The 24,650-nt window shown below is 43.7% G+C and overlaps 1 protein-coding gene across 2 annotated transcripts in view; it reads left to right on the forward strand.

Moving 5' to 3' along the window:
* TRERF1 (transcriptional regulating factor 1) overlaps positions 1-24,650 on the forward strand; it is a 197,145-nt gene that overhangs the window by 97,800 nt on the left and 74,695 nt on the right. The gene's annotated exons all lie outside the window — the stretch shown is intronic.

Below are 24,650 nucleotides of genomic sequence, written 5' to 3' on the forward strand. Positions count from 1 at the left end.
CCCGTCGTCTGGACAGTACTAGGCAGGCACTGGGACCCAGGCTACGCCTGTCAGGTGCAGGGCGGGCTATTTAAACTAGCCCTGCACAGACACTTGTTGCCGAATGGTCTTTGTATCCTGTTACCTGTGTGTGAGTACTTCTGATCTGGATTGTTTTGACCTTGTTGCCTTCTCCCGTCCTGAACCCTTGGCTTGCCTGACTCTGCTCCTGGATGTTCCCGTTTAGATCTGACCTCCTGGTATTGACCCTGCGTGTGACCCGACTATCCTTTGCCTACCGTTTTGTACCTTACCGATCCGCTAGTTACCGTCCCGGCCTGCATGACTCTGATTTAGCTCATCCATCCATCCACCCCGCAGGGATCACTAGGCTCCCTTACATCAGACTCCTAGCTCTCTGGAGCCCCTGTCAGACTCCTCTACCCCTGTTGGAGATACCTGGTAGTTGCGACCTGGTACCGGAGCGCTCCAAGTCCATCCCCACCATCAGGGGCCCTGGTGAACAAGTGCTCCGGTGCTTAGACTCCGCACTCTGGGGAGGCTCTACCGGGGGACTGATAGAGGTGCTGTCAGGCGGTCCATTACACAAGAATAGAACTACGGAGGTTCCTTCATATAGCAGAATACTATTTATTCATGTAAAACGCTTATTCTCGTAAAAAGTATTAAAAACAGCCAATCATGCACTCACATTTATAACAAGTACAACCAACATATCTCATTCATGGGCATCGCAATATGGCCTCCACAACCAGTGAAACAAAGCCTCAAGCCAACGGGGAATGTATATCCCTCTCTCCCATTCTATTAGTATGTAGAGCGCTAGCGGGGACCACAGTGCGCTATGTGTACTGTATGTAATGACGTCACTTCCGCTCCACGCGTTTTGGCGTTCCAGCTTTGTTAGGATTCCTGCTGAATCGGCTGAAATTCAAGTTGTGGGTGCCCCTGTTAGCGCCACCCAGCTATACAAAAGTCAATTGTTCAATCAAGTTTTGTAAAAAAAAAATCTGGGTGAAAATTGTCAAACAGCATCTGCATATAATCAGATGCAGGCACTGTTTGGGTATTCTGACAGCTGTGGGTGTTGGCTGCCAAAATGCAGTAGCCCACAGGGGAGATTCGTCCATCAGCACTGTTTAGCTTGGATGAAGGAAGGTGTTAGAGTTTGGCTAAAAAAAAAAAAAAAATCTATGCGTGTGTGGCCAGGTTAAGGGCTTGTCCACACCAGGTGAATTGAAATGCTTGAACAACGTTGATAAATGCAGGCTCAACGCATAGACATACACCGTGTTCCAAATTATTATGCAAATTCTATTTAAGTGTCACAAAGATGAAATATTTTGTTTTTCAGTTTAACTCATGGATGGCATTGTGTGTCAGGGCTCTTTTGATCACTGAAAACAATCTCGGACACCTGTGATAATTAGATTGGCCGGTGAGCCCAATTTAAGGAAAAACTACTAAAGGAGGGTGTTCCACATTATTAGCAGAGCACCATTTTCAAGCAATATGGGGAAGAAAAAGGATCTCTCTGCTGCCGAAAAGAGTGAAATAGTTCAATGCCTTGGACGAGGTATGAAAACATTAGATATTTCACGAAAACGTAAGCGTGATCATCGCACTATTAAGAGATTTGTGGCTGATTCAGAGCACAGACGGGTTCGTGCAGATAAAGGCACATTGAGGAAGATTTCTGCCAGATCCAGGCATCGGATCAAGAGAGCAGCTGCTAAAATCCCATTACATAGCAGCAAACAGATATTTGAAGCTGCTGGTGCCTCTGGAGTCCCACGGACATCAAGGGGTAGAGTCCTCCAGAGTCTTGCAACTGTACATAAACCTTCTATTCGGCCACCAATAACCAATGCTCACAAGCAGAAACGGCTGCATTGGGCAGAAAAATACATGAAGACTAATTTTCAAACAGTCCTGTTCACTGATGAGTGCCGTGCAACCCTGGATGGTCCAGATGGATGGAGTAGTGGATGGTTGGTGGACGGCCACCCTGTTCCAACAAGGCTGCGACGTCAGCAAGGCGGAGTCATGTTTTGGGTCGGAATCATGGGAACAGAGCTGGTCAGCCCCTTTAGGGGCCCCAAAGGTGTAAAGATGACCTCTGCAAAGTATGTGGAGTTTATGACTGACCACTTTCTTCCCTGGTACAGAAGGAAGAACTATGCTTTCTGTAATAAAATCATCTTCATGCATGACAATGCACCATCTCATGCTGCTAAGAATACCTCTGCATCAATGGCTGCTATGGGGATAAAAGGGGAGAAAGTCATGGTGTGGCCTCCATCCTCCCCTGACCTCAATCCTATTGAGAACCCTTGGAGCATCCTTAAGCAAAAGATCTATGAGGTTGGGAAGCAGTTTACATCCAAACAGCAGCTCTGGGAGGCTATTCTGACATCTTGCAAACAAATTCAAGCAGAAACTGTCCAAAAACTCACAAGTTCAATGGATGTAAGACTTGTGAAGCTGCTATCAAATAAGGGCTCCTATGTTACAATGTAACGTGACCTGTTAAAATGTTTAAAAAGTGAAAATGTTGTTAAAAGTTTGATTGAAATAGCTTTTGATTTCAGTAAATATGCTGCAAACACAACAAATGACAATTTTCAGTTCTTTACAACCTATAAAGTGTTTTGAAACTTCCTGTGCGGAATAATTTGGAACAGTGCATTGGAAGTGTTTTATGTTTAAAAAAAATCCTGTTATCATTAGGAGGTTTGTTCAATAAAATGTGAATTGTACTCTTAATAGTTGATAACGAGAATTATGCTGACTGTTATTTACATCAATTATTTAGGTAAATGAGAAAAATATCATTTGCATAATAATTTGGAACAGGGTGTATACAGAACAATTGTTCTCAGTGTGCCCTGTTCACACTATACATGTGCATTGCAAATGTAATATGGCTACATTTTTACACAGCGCAGTGCACAAAAACGTTTGTCAATGCAGTGTTGTGCATAAAGTTGAATGAAGTGTCATTTTGTGATATTTCAAAAAAACTTAAAAAAAAAAAAAGGAAAAGAACTCTGTGATGCGCTGTAAAGTTGCGCTTTCTACACAACACACACCAGCATTACTGCATTATATGAACTATTACTTGGGGTGCTGGTGTGAACGTGGCTGGTTGTTGGTGCCAAACGGGTTGGTCTGAGTATTTCAAAAACTGATCTACTGGGATTTTCACACACAACCATCTTTAGGGAAATTGAGACTCATCAGACCAGGCAACATTTTTCCAATCTTGTATTGTCCTATTTTGGTGAGCCTGTGCAAATTGTAGCCTTTGTTTCCTGTTCTTAGCTGACAAGTGTGGCATCCAATGTGGTTTTCTGCTGCTGTAGCCCATCTACTTCAAGGTTCGATGTGTTGTGCATTCAGAGATGGTATTCTTCTTACCTTGGTTGTAACGAGTGGTTATTTGAGTTACTGTTGCCTTTCTATCACCTCAAAACAGTCTGCCCATTCTCCTCTGACCTCAGACATCAACAAGGAATTTCCGTCCACACAACTGCCGCTCACTGGATATTTTCTCTTTTTCAGACCATTTTCTGTAAACCTAGAGATGGTTGTGCATGAAAATCCCAGTAGATCAGCAGTTTTTGAAATACTCAGATCAGCCCATCTGGCACCAACAACCATGCCACGTTCAAAGTCACTTAAATCCCCTTTCTTCCCCATTCTGATGCTTGGTTTGAATGTTAGCAAATTGTCTTCACCACTTCTAGATGCCTAAATGCATTGAGTTGTTGCCAAGAAATTGAAGAGATGTACCTAATAAAGTGGCCGGAGAGTGTATATACTTATTCTGAATCCTATAGAGGTGATCACATGCACATACAAGCGGCAGTTCTAAGAATTCTATTTTATGCACAGTCATCAGCCAGATTCCAGCTGTCATTTTTCAGACCAGATTAGAATGTGGGTGGTGGCTTTTTCTTCCCTGCATGGTGTGAGCTCACTCTGTGTCGTTCATTGCCTGTTCTTCAGTGCTGTTCACACACTGATTTGGTCAAATTAATTTGCATTCTTATTTATTTATTTCAGGTTCTTATATAGCACCGTCAATGTACGCAGCACTTTACATATATATTGTACATTCACATCAGTCCCTAACCCTCAAGGAGTGTACAATCTAAGGTCTCTAACTTACATTCATACATACACATACTAGGGCCAATTTACCTACCAACATGTCTTTGGGGTGTGGGAGTAAGCCAGAGTACCTAGAGGAAACCCACACAGGCACAGGGAGAACATGCAAACTCCAGGCAGGTGGTGCTGTGGTTGCGATTTGAACCAACAACCCTAATACTGCCAGGCGGAAGTGCTAACCATTTAGTCACTTGTCCAGAACAGATAGCTTTCATTTTGACAAAAAGGATTGTCGATTGAACTGCTCATTGAGTATATTTGGCAAACAATCAGTCCTTTTAACTGTCAATTTTGTTACGTGTAATGCCGGACACAACATGATTGTTTACTTATTCGGCGAGATCTCTTCCTGTGACCCAAGAAAATAACCAGTTGATGATCCCTTCAGAGAGGAGATTTGCATAGATTCCAAATGTTCCTCATTTGTCGGACTGTCCCTATTTTGGAACCAAATCACTGTGTTCCTCTCTTCTAAGTTGCTCCTGTTTTTGGTCTCATTTATAAAACTTCAATAAAAAATCACTATATAACTACCAAGGTGTTTTAGCACAACCTCTAGATTACTGCATGTTATATTGAAAAGCCATTAGATTTCCGAGGTTGTAATACTGCGGGAGATGTTCTACACATTTGGTGGACATGCCCTATGTTCTTCTGGTTCTGGTCAAAGGTTCTTAAGCTACTCCATTCATTATTAACTTGTCCCTTCCCAAGAGACCCACGGCATGTTCTCCTACACTTAAAACCCTTGGGCCTGTCAAAACACCAAATTCAAATTAGCTAGCCACTATTGGCGGCTAAACAAACCATAGCAAAAGCCTGGAAACAGCAGTTCATATCCTTCACAGAAGTTCACCGCCGCCTTGATTTCTTTCTAATAAGTGAAAAACTGTCTCAGAGAATGCTAGACACCTACAAGAAATTCCTTAAAACATGGACTCCATGGATCCAACAAGCCCATCCCGAGCTACCAGTAGATGGCTTCACCTCATTATAGCCTTACAGACCCCATAACCCGGACTTGAGCTCTTTAGACGTTCTTTCTTCGATCCTTCCCTACTCTCTCCTTCCCCTCTCTTCTCGCGATTTTTATTTTCTGGCTTTTCCACAGGAATGTTTCATGAACCACGAGGTGCTCTGCACACCTCCCGTCTTGATTGCATACTTGTACATTTTAAATGACATAACCCTTTTATTAATGTTGGCTAATGTGCTACAGGTATGTAGCCCTTTCTTGGTTTTATAAGCTGATTTACTGACACAACATGGTTGATAATTCTGTTCTCTTGCAAGATACTTATAATGTAATTTATTATAGTTATACTTTGTATGTATATGACCGCTTTTGATTGCTACCCTTTGTTGTAATTTTTCGTTCATGCTCAAGACAGCATTTGAGTTTGTGTTTTGTATTTTTCAACATCAAAATATTCAATTAAAATCTATTGAAAGGAAAAGCCATTAAAAAGGAAATGTGGTGGTTAAAACAAGCACTTGTGGGTTTAAGAAATGTACTTTTTTACATATTTATGTCCTCTGCCTACATACATTCAACTACATGGTGTCCTTCTTTGTCAAATCAGAACATTGGGAAGTATGGAAGTTAGTTGTACAAGTTTGCAAATCTGTCCTAATACCTAAATATTGTTTCTCTGCTGTCCACATCATCTTCCTACTCCCCTCTGATCGCTCTTCCACCCCTCTCTGTTCCTATAAGGCCTCATGCACACAGGGCATTTTTGCTGGCACTTTTAGGGGCGTCAGGCGTTTTTAGACTAGACTTTTAGAAACGTTTAGTAGCAGTAGGGTTTACCAGCAGGAAAAAAAACCCAGGGTCAGTGAGTCCAGGAGCAGCAGCATTGCAGCAGAAAAAAAAGCTCAACGCATGCAAACGTTAGGCACGTTTAGTGCTTGAGCGTTAATTTCTGCTGCCAAGAGGAGCGTTTTTAAAACGTCCTGTGTTAATGAGACCTTAAGATGAATGCTTGCCCCAAATAATTTGTACTCATGGAAGAGCCTGCCTGAATTCCTGCTAGACCATCAATTTATGCCTATGGGTACTTTTACTTTATGGTCTGTGTCTGACTCTAGTGTGTGTCCTGTTCTTTTCTTATTAGATCTTTTAGATCTCAAAGAATCCATGCTAAGATTGGTCCATTGGGGTCATTAGCAAAATGCTCTTTACATTGGTGGTCAGTAGGAAGATTGGTCTCATTACAGTGGTGGTTAAAATGACACCCTTACAGTCAGCTAAAAAAGAATGATTGGTGTCACCCTACTGATCCAAGTGGCAATCGAACTGAAAATATGAAGGCACCAGGGCCGGGACAATTGATGGGCAGGAGGGGCAGCTGCCCCGGGTGCAGTGAAACAAGGGGGCAAAGAATAGTCACAGAGTGGTGCACCCATTCTACAGCATGTATCAACAGTGGCAGAGGGGGGCGCAATTCTGGATCCTTGTCCTGAGTGCTAGACGACCCTGTCTTAGTATTGGAAGACATCATTAGATAAGAACTCAGTTAGCTGCAGATCAAGGGACTTCTAGCAACCTGTGGAGGAACCCTGGTTTGAATGGCGGTGCTAATGGATTGTTCATACTAGGTGAAATAGGTGTGCTTTTCTTCATCCTACACGCACAATGCATGTACTTAACAAACTTTATTATTTTTAGTGGGGCATGTCCAGGCCAATATGTTACTTTCAGGTTCACACTTCTGCAATTTTGGTGCATTGACCTACTTTTACCTAGTCAAGTCAAGAGTAGAGTAGGCAAAACTAAAAGCAAAACTTTTTTCATTTTGGATAGCGTAAGGGAGAATTATAATCCCTGTCAAGTGATTTTGTCATCTGTGTCCCATTGGGGAGATTTCACTTCACTTCCTGTCCCATAGCCAAAATAGGGAGGGAATCCCTAGCTGTCGCAAGGGTCACCAGAACTAGTGTCCCCTTAGGAAGATTTCTCTTCTTTCTTTTCTGGTGACCATTCTAAATTTGGGGATTTTCTTTCATTAAAACAGGACAGATAGAATGAATGAATCTTACTAAGAGTGCACAGTAATAGGAACTTGACAGGTGTTCTAATCCCTCTCCACTCTATCCCAAACTATAGAAAAGTTTCCTTTAGCTATATTTTAAAGTGGTTCTAAAGGCTCAAGGGCTTTTACCTTCATGCATTCTATATATGAAGGTAAAAAACCTCCTCTGTGCAGCAGCCCCCATCCCAAGCCTTACCTGAGCCCCCTCCGATCCAGTGATGTTCACAATAGTTCTGGCTGTATGGGAACTCTCCCTGCTCATTAGCTGAGACAGCAGTGGGAGCCCATTGGCTCCTGCTTCTGTCAATCACAGGCAGTGAGTCAATGAGGAGAGAGTGGGGGGGGGGCATAAGCTGTGCCTTCATGTGTCCCCAGGGCAAGCATTTTTTTCTGGGGGCACTGCTCAAGGGGGAAGAGCCAGGGGCGCCAGCAGACGACCCGAAAAGAAGAGGATCGGGAAAGCTGTGTGCAAAACTACTGCACAGAGCAGGTAAGTATGACATGTTTGTTATTTTATAAACAAAAAAACCCCGAAGCTTTATAATCACTTTAAAATGGGTTCTTTTGTATCAAGTGATTTTAAAAATCGTAATTTTTTTTTTTAAATAACAAACATGTTATATTTACTTGCTCTGTGCAATGGTTTTGCACAGAGCAGCCCTGATCCTCCAAGCGTTTTGCCATGGGGGCACTCGAGCAGGCTTGCAACCGAGCAGTGCTCCTCTAAATAGACATTTGCCCCCCTGCCTGTCCCACCTCCCCCTGCTTTCTCCTCATTGGCTCACTGGCTGTGATTGACAGCAGCAGGTGCCAGTGAGTCAATGAGGAGAGAGAGATTCAGCAGAGCTTCTGCTTTCATGCACATCTCTGGCACAAGTTGGTGCTCAGGTAAGTATAAGGGGGGGCTGCATCCAGAAGGTTTTTTACCCTTATGCATAGAATACATTAAGGTAAAAAAAAAAACCTTCAAACTTTAGAACCACTTTAAACTGTAGTTTGTCATCTGTGTTTGGCTTTGGGCTCATGGTCCAGTTTCTAGTCCAGTGCATTTGGCACATTATGAATATACTTCCACCAATCATGTCCATTAGACATGATTGGTGGACATTAGACAAGCAGCTTGCATTGTATACACTGGTACATGACTGTATTAGCAAGTCCAGTGAATAACATATGAAGAAGACAATTTCCTATTAAGATGCTTTCTAGTGAGTTTAACAAAACCGTTAAACACAGAGAGAAGAGCTCATAGAGTCCAATGAGCCAAAAAGGCAGTTGGGGGGAAGAAACTTGGGCTACACCAAATATTGTCAATAAACCGAAACCCTGAATAATCCCGTACTGTCGACTTGCTGCCAGGTACTGTGTGACTTGGTAATTACTGTGCTTGCTATACAAGTACACTAGAACCCTCATTACTGGAGGAATCCTATACAGAACCCTTCTATCTTAGGTGTACCCCCATGTGCACACAACATACCCTTCCTAAGGACTTTGGTGTGTTTAAGTTCTAGCCTCCTACTTCACAGATCTTTGCTTATTACTAAATTGCAGGTTCGTTTTAAGTATCCCTGCAACAGCAATACTCAGTATTTCCATTTGGTTTGAACAGGATTTCATGAGGTAACCAGATCTCGCTGAAAAGATTATGTAAGTATGAACTAAACTGGAAAAGCTGGTCTGCCGATTGACACTGAGGAGTGAACTTCTCAAACCAAGACTGAGCACAACATAAAAACTGTGTAGGCAGAGGTTGCCTTCAGTGAATACCTTATGTCAGAATTATCATTAGATCTGCAAATACAAGTAAATCTCCACTTTTCTTGAATATCAAGCTTAGCCGATCACCCTTCCACCACCTTAACCCTTCTATTGGTCAGTGAGTTCACCCGTTGTATTAAAGGATCAATGGGGATACCATATACCAGGACAATCAGTAGATCTGTAGATACTGGCAAATCTCCATCTTTATGGTAAAGTCAAGCTTGGCCTGTCATCCTTCCACCTCCTGAACCCCTCTATTAGACAGTAAGACTACTCAATAGGTTAAAGTATTGGTATCCAAACTGCAGCCCTTTGCTTGCTTTTATCCAGCCCTTGGGGCACTATTCCTCCCACTGATGGAATGCACTATTACTCCTACTAACACCATCGATGGGGCACTATTTCTTTCACTGACACCAAAAGTGGGGCATATTTCCTTCCACTGAAACCAACAATGGGGTATGATTCCTCCCACTGACAGCAACGATAGGGCAGTTTTCCTCCTACTGACACAAAGGATGGGGCACTATTCCGTCAACTGACACCAACGATGAGGCACTATCTCTTCAACTGACACAAATGATGGGGCACTATTCCTCCCACTGACACCAATGATGAGGCACTATTCCCCTTCCTACTGACCGCAGGTGCTATGTAATTTTTGTACTCCCACTGACCACCAAGTCTGAAGCACTTTTTGCTCCCACTGATGTTGGGGCATTATCTACATTATTAGTACAAGGAATGGCCAGCAGCAATATTGTAATATTTGGAGCCCGACCATAATCTGTTTTTGTAAAATTGTTATACAACTATAAGAAACGATCAGGTCAGGGTTGCACCTTTACAATGATTTAAACATTTTTTTCTTAATAGGGAATTTGAATCAGTGAGACCTACCTGCTAAAGTTTTGTAATTTTGCCCAGCCAGTCCTGTTGCCATTGCAGTGCAATACACTAGAACCCTGCACTGCAGTTAAAGCGACAGATGTTTTTATATATGCATGGAGTTCAGCTCTCAAATGCCTTTGGGTTTGTGCATGAGTGATTCCGATTCTTATATTTTTATAGTAGAATTGCCAATGTATGTTCGTGCAAATACAGCATGAAATAGTACAAGCAAATGCAAAACCAAGGAGAGTGTTTTAAAACTGAAATCCAGGAAACCCAATAAATACATATAGTACATATATGGGAACTCTTTACCAAAGGATGTGTATTTCTGTCCATCCAGTATTGAGAGTCGCACTGCTTTGCCATACCACACAGCCCTATCTGGTAGGGCAGGAAACCTGACTTTTTTTTTTTTTACTACAGTTCATTAACACTAAAACTGACTGTACAAGAGTAGACGTTTGTTCAGAAATGTGATTTCAAATTTGATTTCGGTTTGATTTTCTAGTAGTTAATGCGTTCAAATTGACAATTGTTTTCAACCTTAGTGCCGAAAAAACTTGAAAGAGGATTGAAAATTTTTTATCAAACAAAATTCTAACAAAGAATGTGGTTTTGTGTGGGAAATGTCAATCATTTCAAAATCCATTAAAATCCATTAAAATTCAATTTTGAAGTACCTTTGAATGACATTTGTCAAGTCTCCATTGGCACCATCCAATGTACTGATGATTTTTTGTATGAATGCTCATATAGAACTCCTCCAGAGTATAGACAGTTCTACAGGTTTCTCCATTCCTCAGCCTATGCCTAGACTGTGAAAGGATTAGGGTGTATGCACATCTGCAAATGTACCGTTACTCGGATTAGATGCTGGAACCCAGCAAGAGTTCCCACAGTTAGCTGTGGGAGGCACCCCAATTGAAAGCAATGGGAGGCTCCTGGCTCCCTCAGGTAATTACACCCACTGCCATGTAATTACTCATGCAGCAATCACATGCGAGAAATCAGCCCTGGACACAAGAAGTTTACCCCCACTGACTCGCATGTGATCATTGCACGATGCAAATGGCCACAAATAGTTGTGGAAGCCGGCCGCTTCCCATGGCTTTCAATGGGGCTGCCTCCCTCAGCTAATATTAGGAGTAATGGTGCATTCACAGGTACGAAAAAAACCCTAATCCTTTCATTGTCTAGTCCAGTGGCCTCCAAAGTATAGCCCCAGGGGCCAGATGCGGCCCTTTGCCTGCCAATATCCAGCCCTTGGGACACTGTTGCTCCCACTGACACTGTAAATGAGCAGCAATGAAGCACTATTCATCCCACTGAAACCAATGATGGATTATTATTGCTTCTCTTAATACCAACAATGAAGCACTATTCCTCCCACTAATACCAATGATGTAGTATTGTTTACTCCCATTGACACCAAGGCATTTTCTACTCACACTGACAGACTGCCCCCCATGTCTGAAGAACAGTAAACTGGGCCTTTGTTTAGAATGTTTGGTGACCCCTGGTCTAGTCATAGGCTAGGAAATGGAGTAGACCTTTAAGGCTGGCCATACTCTGGTACAAAAAAAGTCATCCGTACATTCGATAATGCCAACACAGACTTGACAAATGTCATTCGCAGGCACTTCAGAATTGTATTGGCTTTCACATTGAAGGCGAATGATGAGAGCATCTCTCTGTCACTCTGCTCTCTCCTGTTATCAACATGCTGCCTGCACCGCAGCACAACTGATCGGGTCCTTGTGTTTCTTCTTCCTCCCCCAGTCTGAGCTCCGCTATACAGGGACTGATACCAAATCAAATGCAGGTACTTGCACTACTTGTATTAAAAATATATATTTTAAAATATATTAATCAAATCTGAGCTGCATTGATTTGTGACTTTTCTATCTCTCTGGATTCCAGCTTTAGACTATGATCATATCCTAGAACAATGATAGCCGGGACCTGACTTTCTCTGTTCAGGCCTCCATTTATCTGCCCCCTGCAGCCTCGGCCTTTTTTGCAGTGAAGTTTACATGCTTGGCTCTAGTGCAGACATTTTACTCTTCAGGCATTTAAGCAGCAACTTAGTTAAGTTAGACTTCAGAAGGTGTAACACGTGTCAGAAAATGACCGAGCAATAAATGTAGGTTATATTTCCTGAACACGCCTGACAGTACAGCTGGCCGCCTGCCAGTGTTATGATCTCTCGAAAGCAGAGATAAGCCGTCCGTTTCAGACACGTACATAGGTGTGGTGATATCAGTACTCCGTCCTTGGCTGTGTGCGGCCTACACCGAGCGACAGTCTGCTGTGATAGGAGAGGTGTGTGGATGAATCTGGGATCACTCCAGATTTGTATTGCAGAGGCTGGATTTTTAGGTAAACCAGAATACTTGTGTCTTAGATCTCAAAGTTCAAGAAGATCTTCAGCCCGGGTTCACACTGATGCGGTGCGGAATTCGCAGAGTTTTCTGTGCGAATTCCACACCGCATTAGAATCGCACCCCATTCATGCGAACCGCTGCGGGTGTGTATGTTAAGTTAACACCCCAAAACGCGGTGCGATGTGCAGAACCGGATTGCACTGGTGTGAATACCCATGCGATTCGATTCTAGTGCGGACCAAATAAAGGGTCCTGCTCGGTTTTGGTCCGGGTGCGGTGTGAATAGAGCTATACAAAATGTATGGCTCCAATTGCACTGCACACAAATCGCATGTGATTTGCACAGGAATGCGGTGCGGTTCCTGTGCAAATCACATGCGATATACCGCACCACATATATGTGAATCCAGGCTCAATATCAAAACCCTTAGATTTAAACACTCAAAAGTTAGAACACAGAACATTGAAAGATAAATGTGCAAAGTACTTACCTTGCACCCAGCTTCTCGACAATTCTTGTAGGCAGCGGTGATGTCCCGGGCCTCACAGCGGGATTATGGGGAAGGAGAGAATTCCAAATCTGCCGAGAAGACTCTTCAGCAATGTTCAGTAGGCCGTTCACCTAGCAGCCTAAAGTAGAACTGTTCCCTCATCAGAGTCTCTCTTACATCAGATTCCATAATTGCAGTCTCTCTTATATCAGATTCCCCCATCCGAGCCTCCATACATCAGATTCCCCCATCAGAGCCTCCATACATCAGATTCCCCCATCAGAGTCTCTCTTACATCAGATTCCATAATCGCAGTCTCTCTTATATCAGATTCCCCCATCAGAGCCTCCATGCATCAGATTCCCCCATCAGAGCCTCCATACATCAGATTCCCCCAGCAGAGCCTCCATACATCAGATTCCCCCATCAGAGTCTCCATACATCAGATTCCCCCATCAGAGTCTCCATACATCAGATTTCCCCATCAGAGCCTCCATACATCAGATTCCCCCATCAGAGTCTCTCTTACATCAGATTCCATAATCGCAGTCTCCCTTATATCAGATTCCCCCATCAGAGCCTCCATACATCAGATTCCCCCATCAGAGCCTCCATACATCAGATTCCCCCATCAGAGCCTCCATACATCAGATTCCCCCATCAGAGCCTCCATAAATCAGATTCCCCCATCAGAGCCTCCATACATTAGATTCCCCCATCAGAGCCTCCATACATCAGATTCCCCCATCAGAGCCTCCATACATCAGATTCCCCCATCAGAGCCTCCATACATCAGATTCCCCCATCAGAGCCTCCATACATCAGATCCCCCTTACATTAGATACCGCCATCACAGTCTCACTATACTTGTAGACTCACTCCATAGAGTCCGGCAGATAGGCGGCAGGAGCTGGGAGACTTGGGATGAGAGCCTGCTGCAGGGTAGGGCGCACATGTGACTGCAGGTTCTTGAGGATTCGGAGCAGCGAAATGGCTGGCTGACAGTGTGGACAGGAAAGGACAGCCGGGAGAGGAGGCTGTCACTTCTACACATAGAAGCTGTGTGTGCAAGTGACAGTAGTGAGCTGCGGGCAGGCAACACTGCGGTCTGGGGGAGACTCTCAGCACACACGGAACAGCGGGGAGAAATTCTGCACACTGACAGGTGGGAGTGGCTGGGATTTTTGCATTACCGGCTGTTAAGGATGCGGCGGCCCGCTCCTTAACAACCGATAATTAATTTGTTTACATTTCAGCTGTCATCTGGGGAATCCTGTTGACAGCTAAAAGAACCGAGCCAGAAGGTATTGGTCTTTAGTACCGGTATCAGTAAAACCCTAACATATAACCTTTTTTTTTTCGTTTCTACAAACAAGCAATAGTGATGCCGCCTTCACACTAGAATAGGATGCATATACAATCCCCATGATGTAATGTACCTTCGCTGGGCATGTACGTTCCTGGATCCCATTTCTATGAAGAGAACCTCCTGTTCTAGGAATTGGTCTCCTCTGGGAAATAAGCCACTTCAGAATAAATTAAGTAAGTGATTCATTGCCCTATAAACCAACTCATCTGTCTCCTACAGATCCCTCGCTGTTATTGATAAGGCACATTGATCGTGTGCATTAATCTTTTTCTGCTGCGCTGTCATGTCATCTATCTGGGCGCCTTTCCTGCTTTGACGTGTTCACCGACTGAATGTCCTGATTTTCCCACTCTTGTGAAATGCATATGCCGGCTGTACAGAAACCTCGTCATATTCATTTTCCAATGTGCCGTTTAGTCAACCATCCATAGATGGTGTGATATTACATTTCTCAACCCATTAACCTAATTAGACAACGGAGAGCTGATGTTATAGATAAACCAGCCATGTGAAATGTTATCCTGCTATGTATTAAATGTAATGATACATGAGTATAAACTGAATTGGTTTGGACCTGTTCGCCGCTTAGCATGGAAGCAGCCATTTTGATAGCTGACTTAAATTTTTGTATTTTCACGTTTTTTTTTTCAGTATTGCTTTAACTCCTAATAGAAAGCTAAAGCTAGATTTGAAATGAAGGTAGTATTAAATCCTCAGTGTTTTTTGTCTTAAAACATTGAGCACAATAAAATAAAAATTCTCCAGTAAGCAAAAAAACTGAAAATCTTCTTACATCACAGAGGGGAGGTGGGTACTGCTGTGCCTTCCTCCCCTCCTCATAGTGGCAGTGGTTCTGGGCTCCCCAGCGGGACAGGGGAGCCCAGTAAAGGTGGTTGGAGGCTCCTTCCACACCCTGTAGAAGTGACCAGGTGGCAGTAGAGCCGCTTGGATCATCTCTACAAGAAAGTCCATCGTTGCCTGAAAATTGTGGTATCAGGATCATGGCTGCAGCTGCAGCCATGATCCTAGTACAGCCACTTCAAACCAAGGATGTATGGGTACATCCTAAGGGGTTGAAGAGGTTTAAAGTGATGCTAAAGTCTTGTTTTGTTTTTTTAAATAACAAACATGGCATACTTACCTGCTCTGTGCAGTGGTTTTCCACAGAGCAGCCCGGATTCTCCTCTCACACAGAACCGTGACTCGGCCCCCCACCTCCTGATTGGCTCACTGTTTGTGATTGACAGCAATGGGAGAGCAGCAAATGGCTCCCGCTGCTGCCTCAGCCAATCAAGAGTGAGAATCCCCTGCTCTGTGCAGTGCTTTTGCACAGAGCAGCCCGGCTCCTCCTCTTTTCGGGTCTCCCGCCGGTGTTCCTGGCCCCTCCCTCCTGTCGGGTGCCCCCAGAGCAAGCCGCTTTCCTGTGGGGGCACCCAAGCAGGCACGCTTCCAAGCCGTGGCTCTGCATGTCCATTCACACACAGAGCCGTGGCTGCCCCCCCTCCCCACTCCTGATTAGCTCACTGTTTGTGATTGGCCTCAGCCAATCAGGAGTGAGATTTCCTAGAGAACCAAGACTCTCGTGGACATCGCTGGATTGGGATGGGACTCAGGTAAGTGTTACGGGAGGCTGCTGCACACAGAAAGTTTTTTACCTTCATGCATAGAACCCTGTGCCTTTAGAAACATTTTAATGGCCTTGGTTGTGGAATGAGATGTCCAACAAGCTCATATTGTTGCGATGATCAGGTGTCCACAAGTATTTGGCCTTATCATGTATATGTGTGTTATGTATATCATTTATATTTTATTTTGTGCATGAGTGAACTGGATTTTCTTATTTCATTTTTTTCCCTGGCACTCTTAATGAATTGAACCTATAAATGTTTGTGCTCTTTCCTGTACACCCAAAGTAAGACCACATGAACTTTGGTCTCAGTGGTAATTCTGAGCTTGTTTTATTTTGGTTGAACCTATTTTTACAAAGATGTATAAAGTTCGAAAAAGAAAAATGTACACACCCTGCAAATGGCATTAACATTCCCTCTTTTAAATATAGTAAAGTAAATTGCTGCACCTATGGATAAAATTCTCCGTGGACACAAACCAACACTTCTGCGTCCAGGGGATCGGCTTGAAACACACTCCCTCCTTACTTCCAACTCACTGGCTTTGCCCAGTTGTACATTGAAATCAATGCCAATATAGAGTCCACATGTCTCATGATGGGGCAGTAGTGGCCATAGCAGCTAATCACATGCTCATAGATGTGTATTTTAAGGGGCTTTTTACCTGCATTGCATTGGGCAGCCCATTCATTTGAAAGAACTTCCTAGCACACAGAAATTAAACTAGAAAAGCGCATGTACCTTTTTGTTTAATGCACTGTATGGCAATATGTTATAATGTGTTGTGGTGCACTAAAACGCACATGCAGTAGCAAGGTGCATTGTGCAGCCATTAAAGGAGAAGTTTTTTTTTAATTATACTCACGTAGGTGGACGTAAGATTGGTCTGATGCTGCTTCTAAGACTGAGGACTGAGTAATCAAAGACTGCTGATCGCTCAGTTCTCAGCCTTCAGTGAGCAGAGAGCCAGTAACTGTCAGTCTCCAGCTATCTGCTCAGCCCCTCCAGCGCTCACTGAAGTGCCGGGCTGTGGAGGGGGTGAGAATGGCTGGCTCAGACTCTCGGCGGACCACTCAGAGACTGAGCCAGCTGCCAGTTCATGCTTCTGGGCAGATCCCGACCATATGGTCAAGATCTTTGCAGAGCCTGGACTGTCTCTGTGACATGAGATGACAGAGGACTTTAGCCTGCTGTTGGCTGAAAACGGGTCACAGGAGTGCAGAATGAAGTGCACTCCTGTGATCCATAGAAGTATAGCTAAGAAAAGCTTTGTCTATACTTTTCCTTTAAGAATGAATGGCACCGCAGTGCACCTACAATTAAAACACGTGTTTGTGCATTGGGCGAACATTTGTTAGTTCCCACAGTGCACAGGTGTGAACGAGGACTGGATCTGATTGATAAATGAAACCAGACTTCGAAAAACTGAAATATGTAAGTGGACAGGGGAGCCTAAAGCTTAGTACACACGATGAGAAAATTGGACGAAAAATACCGCTTTCGGAGTGATCGTCCAATAATCTGATCGTTAATACACAGCTTTCAAGAGCCAATCACGGCAGTTCATGCAAAATTATCTGAAGGGTCAAGCAAGAAAAAATTTCTCGTACGATACCTGAATAAATGATTTTCTTTTAATCAGTACAGTATTCATCCGAAAATACCCGCATGCTCAGAAATGAAAGAACACATTGCAATACAATACAGTACATCATGTCCAAAGTTGTATTCTGTCATACGAGAATTTTGGTATCTTTGATAACCTCTTAGTTTTCGATATGAGACTAGCACAATATTCTCAGCGTGTGTACAAGGCTTTGGTCTATGCAGATCCCATGAGGATTCCCCGGCTGCTGGCAGGATCATGGATGACATCAGGCCAGGGAGGGGGAGATGTGGTGCCATGTACCTCTTCTCCCTGATCGGTTTTGTTCAATCCCTCACTGTCTTCACTTACAATGCAGGGCTATTCCTGTTGGTATCTTCCTTGTCAGTGCATGCAGAACGGGCCCAAAAACTACCCCCTTCCAACCTGACTGCTGCTGCACAGGGGAGCACATGATACTGATACCAAGTCAGATTCAGATATTTATTTTAGCATTCAGAATGGATTTGGGCTCAATCACACTATTATAGTACATCAGCACACGGTAGAGCAGAAAAGCAAAGTTCTGCTTCATTCCCCCCGTCCCCCCCGTCCCCCTGCAGCCTCCTGGGACCTCTGATGTGTACCATGAGGTTGTAAGCAGAGAGGGGAGCAATCCAAGTGGAAATGGGAAAGGGTACCTGTCAAAACTAGGTACCTACCCCCCTCTCACACACACACTTTTGGGTTTTTTTTTGGGGGGGGGGGGGAGGGTACCTAGTTTTGACAGGTACCCTTTCCCTTTTCCACTTGGATTGCTCCCTCCCTGCCCTTAACCTCATGGTACACATCACAGGTCCCAAGAGGCTGCAGGTCCATTCACAAAGCACAATGTAACTCGCACATGTGCAGTGGGGTAAAGGATGTGAAGCCAAAAGGAGACACAGCCGCCTTGCCACAGTAAACATGGGCGACACTGGGGACCCAAAGGCCAATGAAGAATCGGCCTGGATGGGGACAGTGTTGGATCCCTGGACAGGTAAGTGTCTTTTTATTAAAAGTTAGTGGCTGCAGTATTTGTAGCTGCTAACTTTTAAATTTTTTTTAAACAGACTGAAGACAGCCCACTTATTAGAACGCATCATAATGCACAACAAGAGGTGAATGTTCCATTTTCCTCTAAAATACATCGCCTAAAGGCAGCCAATTTATTTGAATGTGCCAGAATGGTCCAAAAAAAAGGTGCATGGTCCATTTTTGTCAGGATAGTGCACATTAGTCCCATGGGATATGCTGAGCTGCGACACACGTCCCTCTGCAAGGTGCCTCGGGGTGAATCCACGTCGCATGTACGCACATAAAAATCATTAAGGGCCAATTCACACCATCGCTTTGCCGTGACACATGCATTACCCCAACACAGTCATGTGAATGGGTCCCTAATGATTTTTTAAAACACATTTACACAGCTGCATTCATTGGTGTGTTTTCTAATCTGCCTGGAGTTCAGCTTTAAGCGAGGACCGGCTCAACCTCCGGTTAAAGTAGAAAGGTCCTTTCATTCTGATTATGTAATGGAAAGAATGACACCACTGACTTTGAGGGAAAGGCGGGGCCTGAGCAGCGGAAATTCGAAGAGGAAGTGTCAGAAGTAAATATTTCTGTGGTTTGCAAAAGTAAATATTATCAGCCTCTTCCATTGACTCCACTGGCAGGCCATGTCGAGGTGTGTTTTCTGGCGAAGCCCATGCTGGAGGAATCTCGTGAACACTCTGTGCTGGGAGGCTGAACGGCAGCCAGAGGCTGAATTTTCTGATGTGGAGAAGGGTCACCGTTCCTAGCAATTTGTTTTAAGGGAATTCCAGCTTATGATATGTCACTTCCAAAATATTCTGGCAGGTTCAATACATGACCTTAAGTAATAAGATGCATTGGGGAGATTTACTAAAACTGGTGCACACAGAATCTGGTGCAGCTGTGCATAGCATCCAATCAGCTTCTAACTTCAGCTTGTTCAATTAAACTTTGACAATAAAACCTGGAAGCTGATTGGCTACCATGCACAACTGCACCAGATTCTGTGTGCACCAGTTTTAGTAAATCCCCCCCCCCCCCCAAGCCTTAAACTTTTCTTGGTCACATAACAGTATGCATATGGAAAAATCTCACATCTTCACATATAGCTGAAACTTGAATTCAATATATTCCTCAATAGCCATACAGGAAAGAAGTCCACTTTGTGTGCATCAGATGACTTAGCAAACCCAGATATTACTTCTAAAGGTAGCAGTGACACCATCACTGTTCTGTACATAGCCTGAGCAGAGGGCAGAGCTGTGGGAGGGGCACAACAACCCCACCGCCGCCACCCGCCACTTCTTGCAGACAATTACAGAAGGGGGAGGAGACAAGACCGGTCACCCTGCACAGAGCAGCAGTGACCGGTCTTTATAGCGCCTGCAGAAAAGTTTCACACTGGGTTGCTGCACAGATCTGGAAGAAATATACAAAGCACACCAGGATTGTACACAGCAGGAGTCTGTCAGGAAATCCAAGCCAATAATTTGTGGCTGGGACCTGCTGCTCAACTGTGTCCAATTACAGCCCAGAGCTCTGTGTTGACAATCAAGCCAGGGCCCTATACAGAGAGAATGCTCTCTGTTTCTTTTCTCTGCAAAGCAAGGATAAGAAACAAAGAGATCTGTCAGTAAAAGCAGCACATAATCAACACATTACACATTATTAGGGACACATTTAACCCCTTGATTGCCCTAGATGTTAACCCATTCCCAGCCAGTGTCATTGGTGCAGTGACAGTGTATAGTATTATTGTATTAATGGTGATGTCAGTTGCAGTTAGTCAGTTCCTACCAGCGTCAGATTGCACGCCACACTATCGCAGGCCTGTTATAAGTCGCTAATCATTGCCATTAGTGGTATTAAACAAAAAAATTCCAATATACAGTTGTGCTCAAAAGTTTGCACACCCTGGCAGAAATTGTGAAATTTTGGCATTGATATTGAAAATATGACTGATCATGCCAAAAAAATGCTTTTTTATTGAAGGATGATAATCATACGGAGCCATTTATTATCAAATAGTTGTTTGGCTCCTTTTTAAATTATAATGATAACAGAAATCACCCAAATGGCCCGGAACAAAAGTTTCCATCCCCTGGAATGTTCGGCCTTGGTACAGACACACAAGGTGACACACACGGGTTAAAATGCCAATTAGAAGTTAATGTCCCACATCTGTGGCTTTTTAAATTACAATCAGTGTCAGTGTATAAATAGTCAATGAGTCTGTTAGCTCTTACGTGGAAGCACTGACTAGGCTAGATATTGAGCCATGGGGATCAGAAAAGAACTGTCAAAAGTCCTGTGTAACAAGGCAGTGGAACTTTACCTTGTTGGAAAAGGACATAAAAAGATGTCCAAAGCCTTGAATATGTCAATCAATACTGTTAAATCACCTATTAAGAAGTGGAAAGTTCGGGGATCTCTTGATACCAAGCCACGGCCAGGTAGACCAAGAAAGATTGCAGCCACAACTGACAGAAGAATTGTCCGGGATTCAAAGAAAAACTCACAGGCAACTTCAAAAGAAATACAGGCTGCTCTGGAAAAAGACTTAGCAAACCCAGAGTCTGTAGACGCTATAACTTACATGCAAACTCATCAATATACACTTACTGGGATTTCTTTTAACCAAAGACATGTAGCAGAATACATTTTGGCTTCAATTCATGAAGAAATTATATGTTTTTAAATTTTGTATTGGATATGTTTTATAGCAGAAAGTAAAAAATATTGGGGGGCTTTTTCTAAATTTTCAGCCTTTTCCATTTATGTTGCAAAAAAAACCCAGTGGGGATCAAATACCACTAAAAGAAATCTCTACTTATGTGGAAAAAATATATAGATTTTGTTTGGGTTCAGCATTGCACAACTGCACAATTACCAGTTAAAGTAGTGCAGTGCTAAATAGGAAAAACAAATGGCCTGGCGATGAAGGGAGTAAAACCTTGGGGGTATGGTAAAAATGCAAAATTATCTAAGCCCCCCCACTTCTCCCCCAAATGCAAGTGTAAACAAAGCCATAATGCACGTTCACACTATGGTGCTGAGACCTGTTTTTCTGCATGCATTCTGCAAGGGCACAGTGACATCAATTGTTCTCTTTGTGTCCTGTTTACACCACAACACTAAGTATCACATGCAGATTTTTCTGTGTATAAAACTCATTGAAATGTGCATTGAAACTGATGTAAACTGATGTCTCTGCAAGTGAAATCTGCGCGTCAGTTTCCATGTGTTTTTCTGCGCGTATGGTATAAACGAAGCCTTAGACTGCACAGATATGATGTTAATTCAGATTCAGTCGCAACTGATTAATCGTCTTAAATGTTTATAATTCCACAGTCAGTGGGTTACTCTTGGACGTCAAAGGTTGGAGGCCACCTGAGGTCTGGCAGTTGCTGCCTTGTCAACTGCCGGGCCTCATTTTGATAACACACACAAGTCATAGACACTGTTTAGAATTTTGCTGGATTTCCACACCACAATTGCTGGGGCTTGGAACAGATGCATGCACCTATCTGGAACAGGTAGATGAATTTCTCCCAGGAGGTGGCCAACATTGAGGCTGAGCATTACTGATCTCCTTGCTTGTCCAGTGCACCTGTCACATGAACAGGAACATTCTGTCATATGGACAGGAACATTGGTCGAGGAGTTTTGCTGTGGGGTGGGCTGAGCCTGAAGGCGAGTTTTGTCACCCTATCACGTGCACCCCTGATGGAAACTACAAGCAGGCATGCCCACACACATTGTACAAGCATAGTCAGCTGTTGAAGCTGGTCCACAGCCTTGACCCAGCACTGATGTGCTGGGTGTTGTTGAAGCAACAGGTGTGCGCGTCTGAAAATCGCACATATTGAACACAGCGTTTGACAATTCACCGTACACACATTAGTACATTGCAGTGCCATTCATTTTCATTGGTTGCAAAGAAACTAATGGGAACCCTGAACTTCCAACATCCTAACGCGTTTCGAGGACTTGCCTCTTCCTCAGGTTGGCTCTGAGGAAGAGGAAAGTCCTCAAAACGGTTTAGCCTGTTGGAAGTCCAGGGTTCCCATTGTGGACAGTCACATAGTGTGGACTGGATAGTGCTGTTTTTTCATGATGTGACAATATTGTCATTTGTGAGTATAATACCTATTATTTTTATCAATAAATGTTTTTTTAAGGTAGTGCACTAGGCTGGTGCGCCCTCTGTTTGTTTTCTTTGCATCCAATGTATTTGGACTTCCACGGTCCTTTGAGGGCAGCACGGCGTGCACTTTCCAGGACAATCAATATGTGGTTGTAGCCTCTGTTGAGTCCATCCCCAAGGGCAGGAGTATTTGGTTTCGCCATTTTCATTGGTACCTCAACACACTGAGACAACTCACCACTGATGCAGATTTATTGCAGTGTACTACAATACATAGTAGTGTGTTGTGGTGTCCATTGCCTAAACACATGAAGGTTTCCCTCTTTCTAATCTTGTTAAGTTGGGAGGTATGTAGATAATTGGGGAACATTTCTACAATATTAAAGGACATAGAAGACCATGAGTGCTATATTCTATGTCAGTTTTCATAAATTAGGGTTTTGGGGGACTTCAGTGAAGCCTGAAGTTTGCATTTAGCTAAGAAGCAAGAAAATGTGAAAGCTTAGCCACGTGGGGCAGGAAATGGTAGCATAACCACAGCAGCTAGAGGGTTAAAGGGCAACCCCCAAGCCAAAATATGAAAGACACCCTGTAGTTCTCTTCTGTCTCTCTTCAAAGTCTTGAGGTTAAATATGCTTCATATATTTTAGTCATATGATAGGAAATAGCTAACTCTACCTGGAAAGGAAGTAAAGAATAAATAAAAGTTACCGACATAGAGCTGAACCTGTGATCTTTATAGAGTGATAAAAAGAAAGGTGAAAAACATTGATACCTCATTCAGATGGGGTTTTTTTTGTATATACTGTATGATATTATGAACATTTTAATGCAGCACCAGGTTATATTAAGGTGGGTTTTACTTTGTTTCTTCAGGGAAATTGACAGGTCCTCTTGAAGGAAACAATCCCTCCACACACCTGCTTATACTGACCTTTGCTCTTGAAGTTCAACCCCTGTGTAAGCTCTTTGTCAGGTGGTGACAGAGCTTCAACAGGGTTCTTGAGTTCCTCCCTAACCTCATGTGACACTGTTTGATCCTGGTGATTGGCTACTCAGGGCCAGTCTATTCATCCTGGTTGGTCACATGCTGCCCACTAGAAATAAGATATGCCTGTGCTAAAATCCAAATACTTCCCCACACCTTGATGCTCCAGTTATATATACGGTAAGTGCTTTGGTGAAGCAGCAGGGTAGCATGGTTAAGGTGAGTGTCAGTTGGTGAGGGGAAGTTGTTCTTAAACGAGAACTGTCATTTTTCCCTGAATGGCAAAGATCTACCCCCACTCAGTCACTGTGTTTTGCCACCAGCTCACAGCCGCTGTGAAGAAAGGAGGAGGGAGGTGTGGTCATATGCCACCAACACAAGTTATCTCCCAGGGTGGGGGACAGTAAAAAAATTGGTTCTCTCTGAGAGAGTGGTTGGCTATGGGCATGTCCTAGAGCAGTGGTCTCCAAACTACGGCCCGAAGGCTGGATGTGGCCCTTTGCTTGCCCTGATCCAACCTTTGGGGCACTTTTTCTCCCACTGATACAATACACTCTTCCTCCCCCTGACACCAACAAGGGGGCATAAATCCTGCTATGGACATCAACAACAGTCACTATTGCACTCACTGAAATAAACCATGGGACACTATTCTTTCCACTGACACCAACGATGAGGCACTATTCTTCCCACTGACACCAACTATGGGGCACTAGTTTTCCAACTTACACCAAGAATAGGGAGCTATTCTTCCCCTAATGCTGAAGATGCATTGTTCACCCCAAATGACGCAGGACAATTTCTACTCCCAATGGCCACAGTCCGGCCCCCCTAAAGTCTGAAAGCCAGTAAACTGGCCCTTTGTGTAGAAAGTTTGGAGACCCCTGTCCTAGAGCCATAGTTGCCTGTTCTGGCAGTTATTTAATATGTGTGGCCATGGCAGGGTTAAATTATAGGTTATTAGGTTAATAGAGTTATAACTGATGGCTCAATTTTGGACCTATGCCCAACTCTCCACTATCCTGTGATCCAGTGAGAAGGTTTCCTATTGGGTACTGTTATCGTTGGACAATGGGATGGTAAGGCATGGAGAAACGAATGACTTTCGAACTGTG

This window comes from Staurois parvus, unplaced genomic scaffold, assembly GCF_062004578.1.
Source record: "Staurois parvus isolate SC_StPar_1 unplaced genomic scaffold, SC_StPar_1.0 ptg000192l, whole genome shotgun sequence".
Lineage (NCBI taxonomy): Eukaryota > Metazoa > Chordata > Amphibia > Anura > Ranidae > Staurois > Staurois parvus.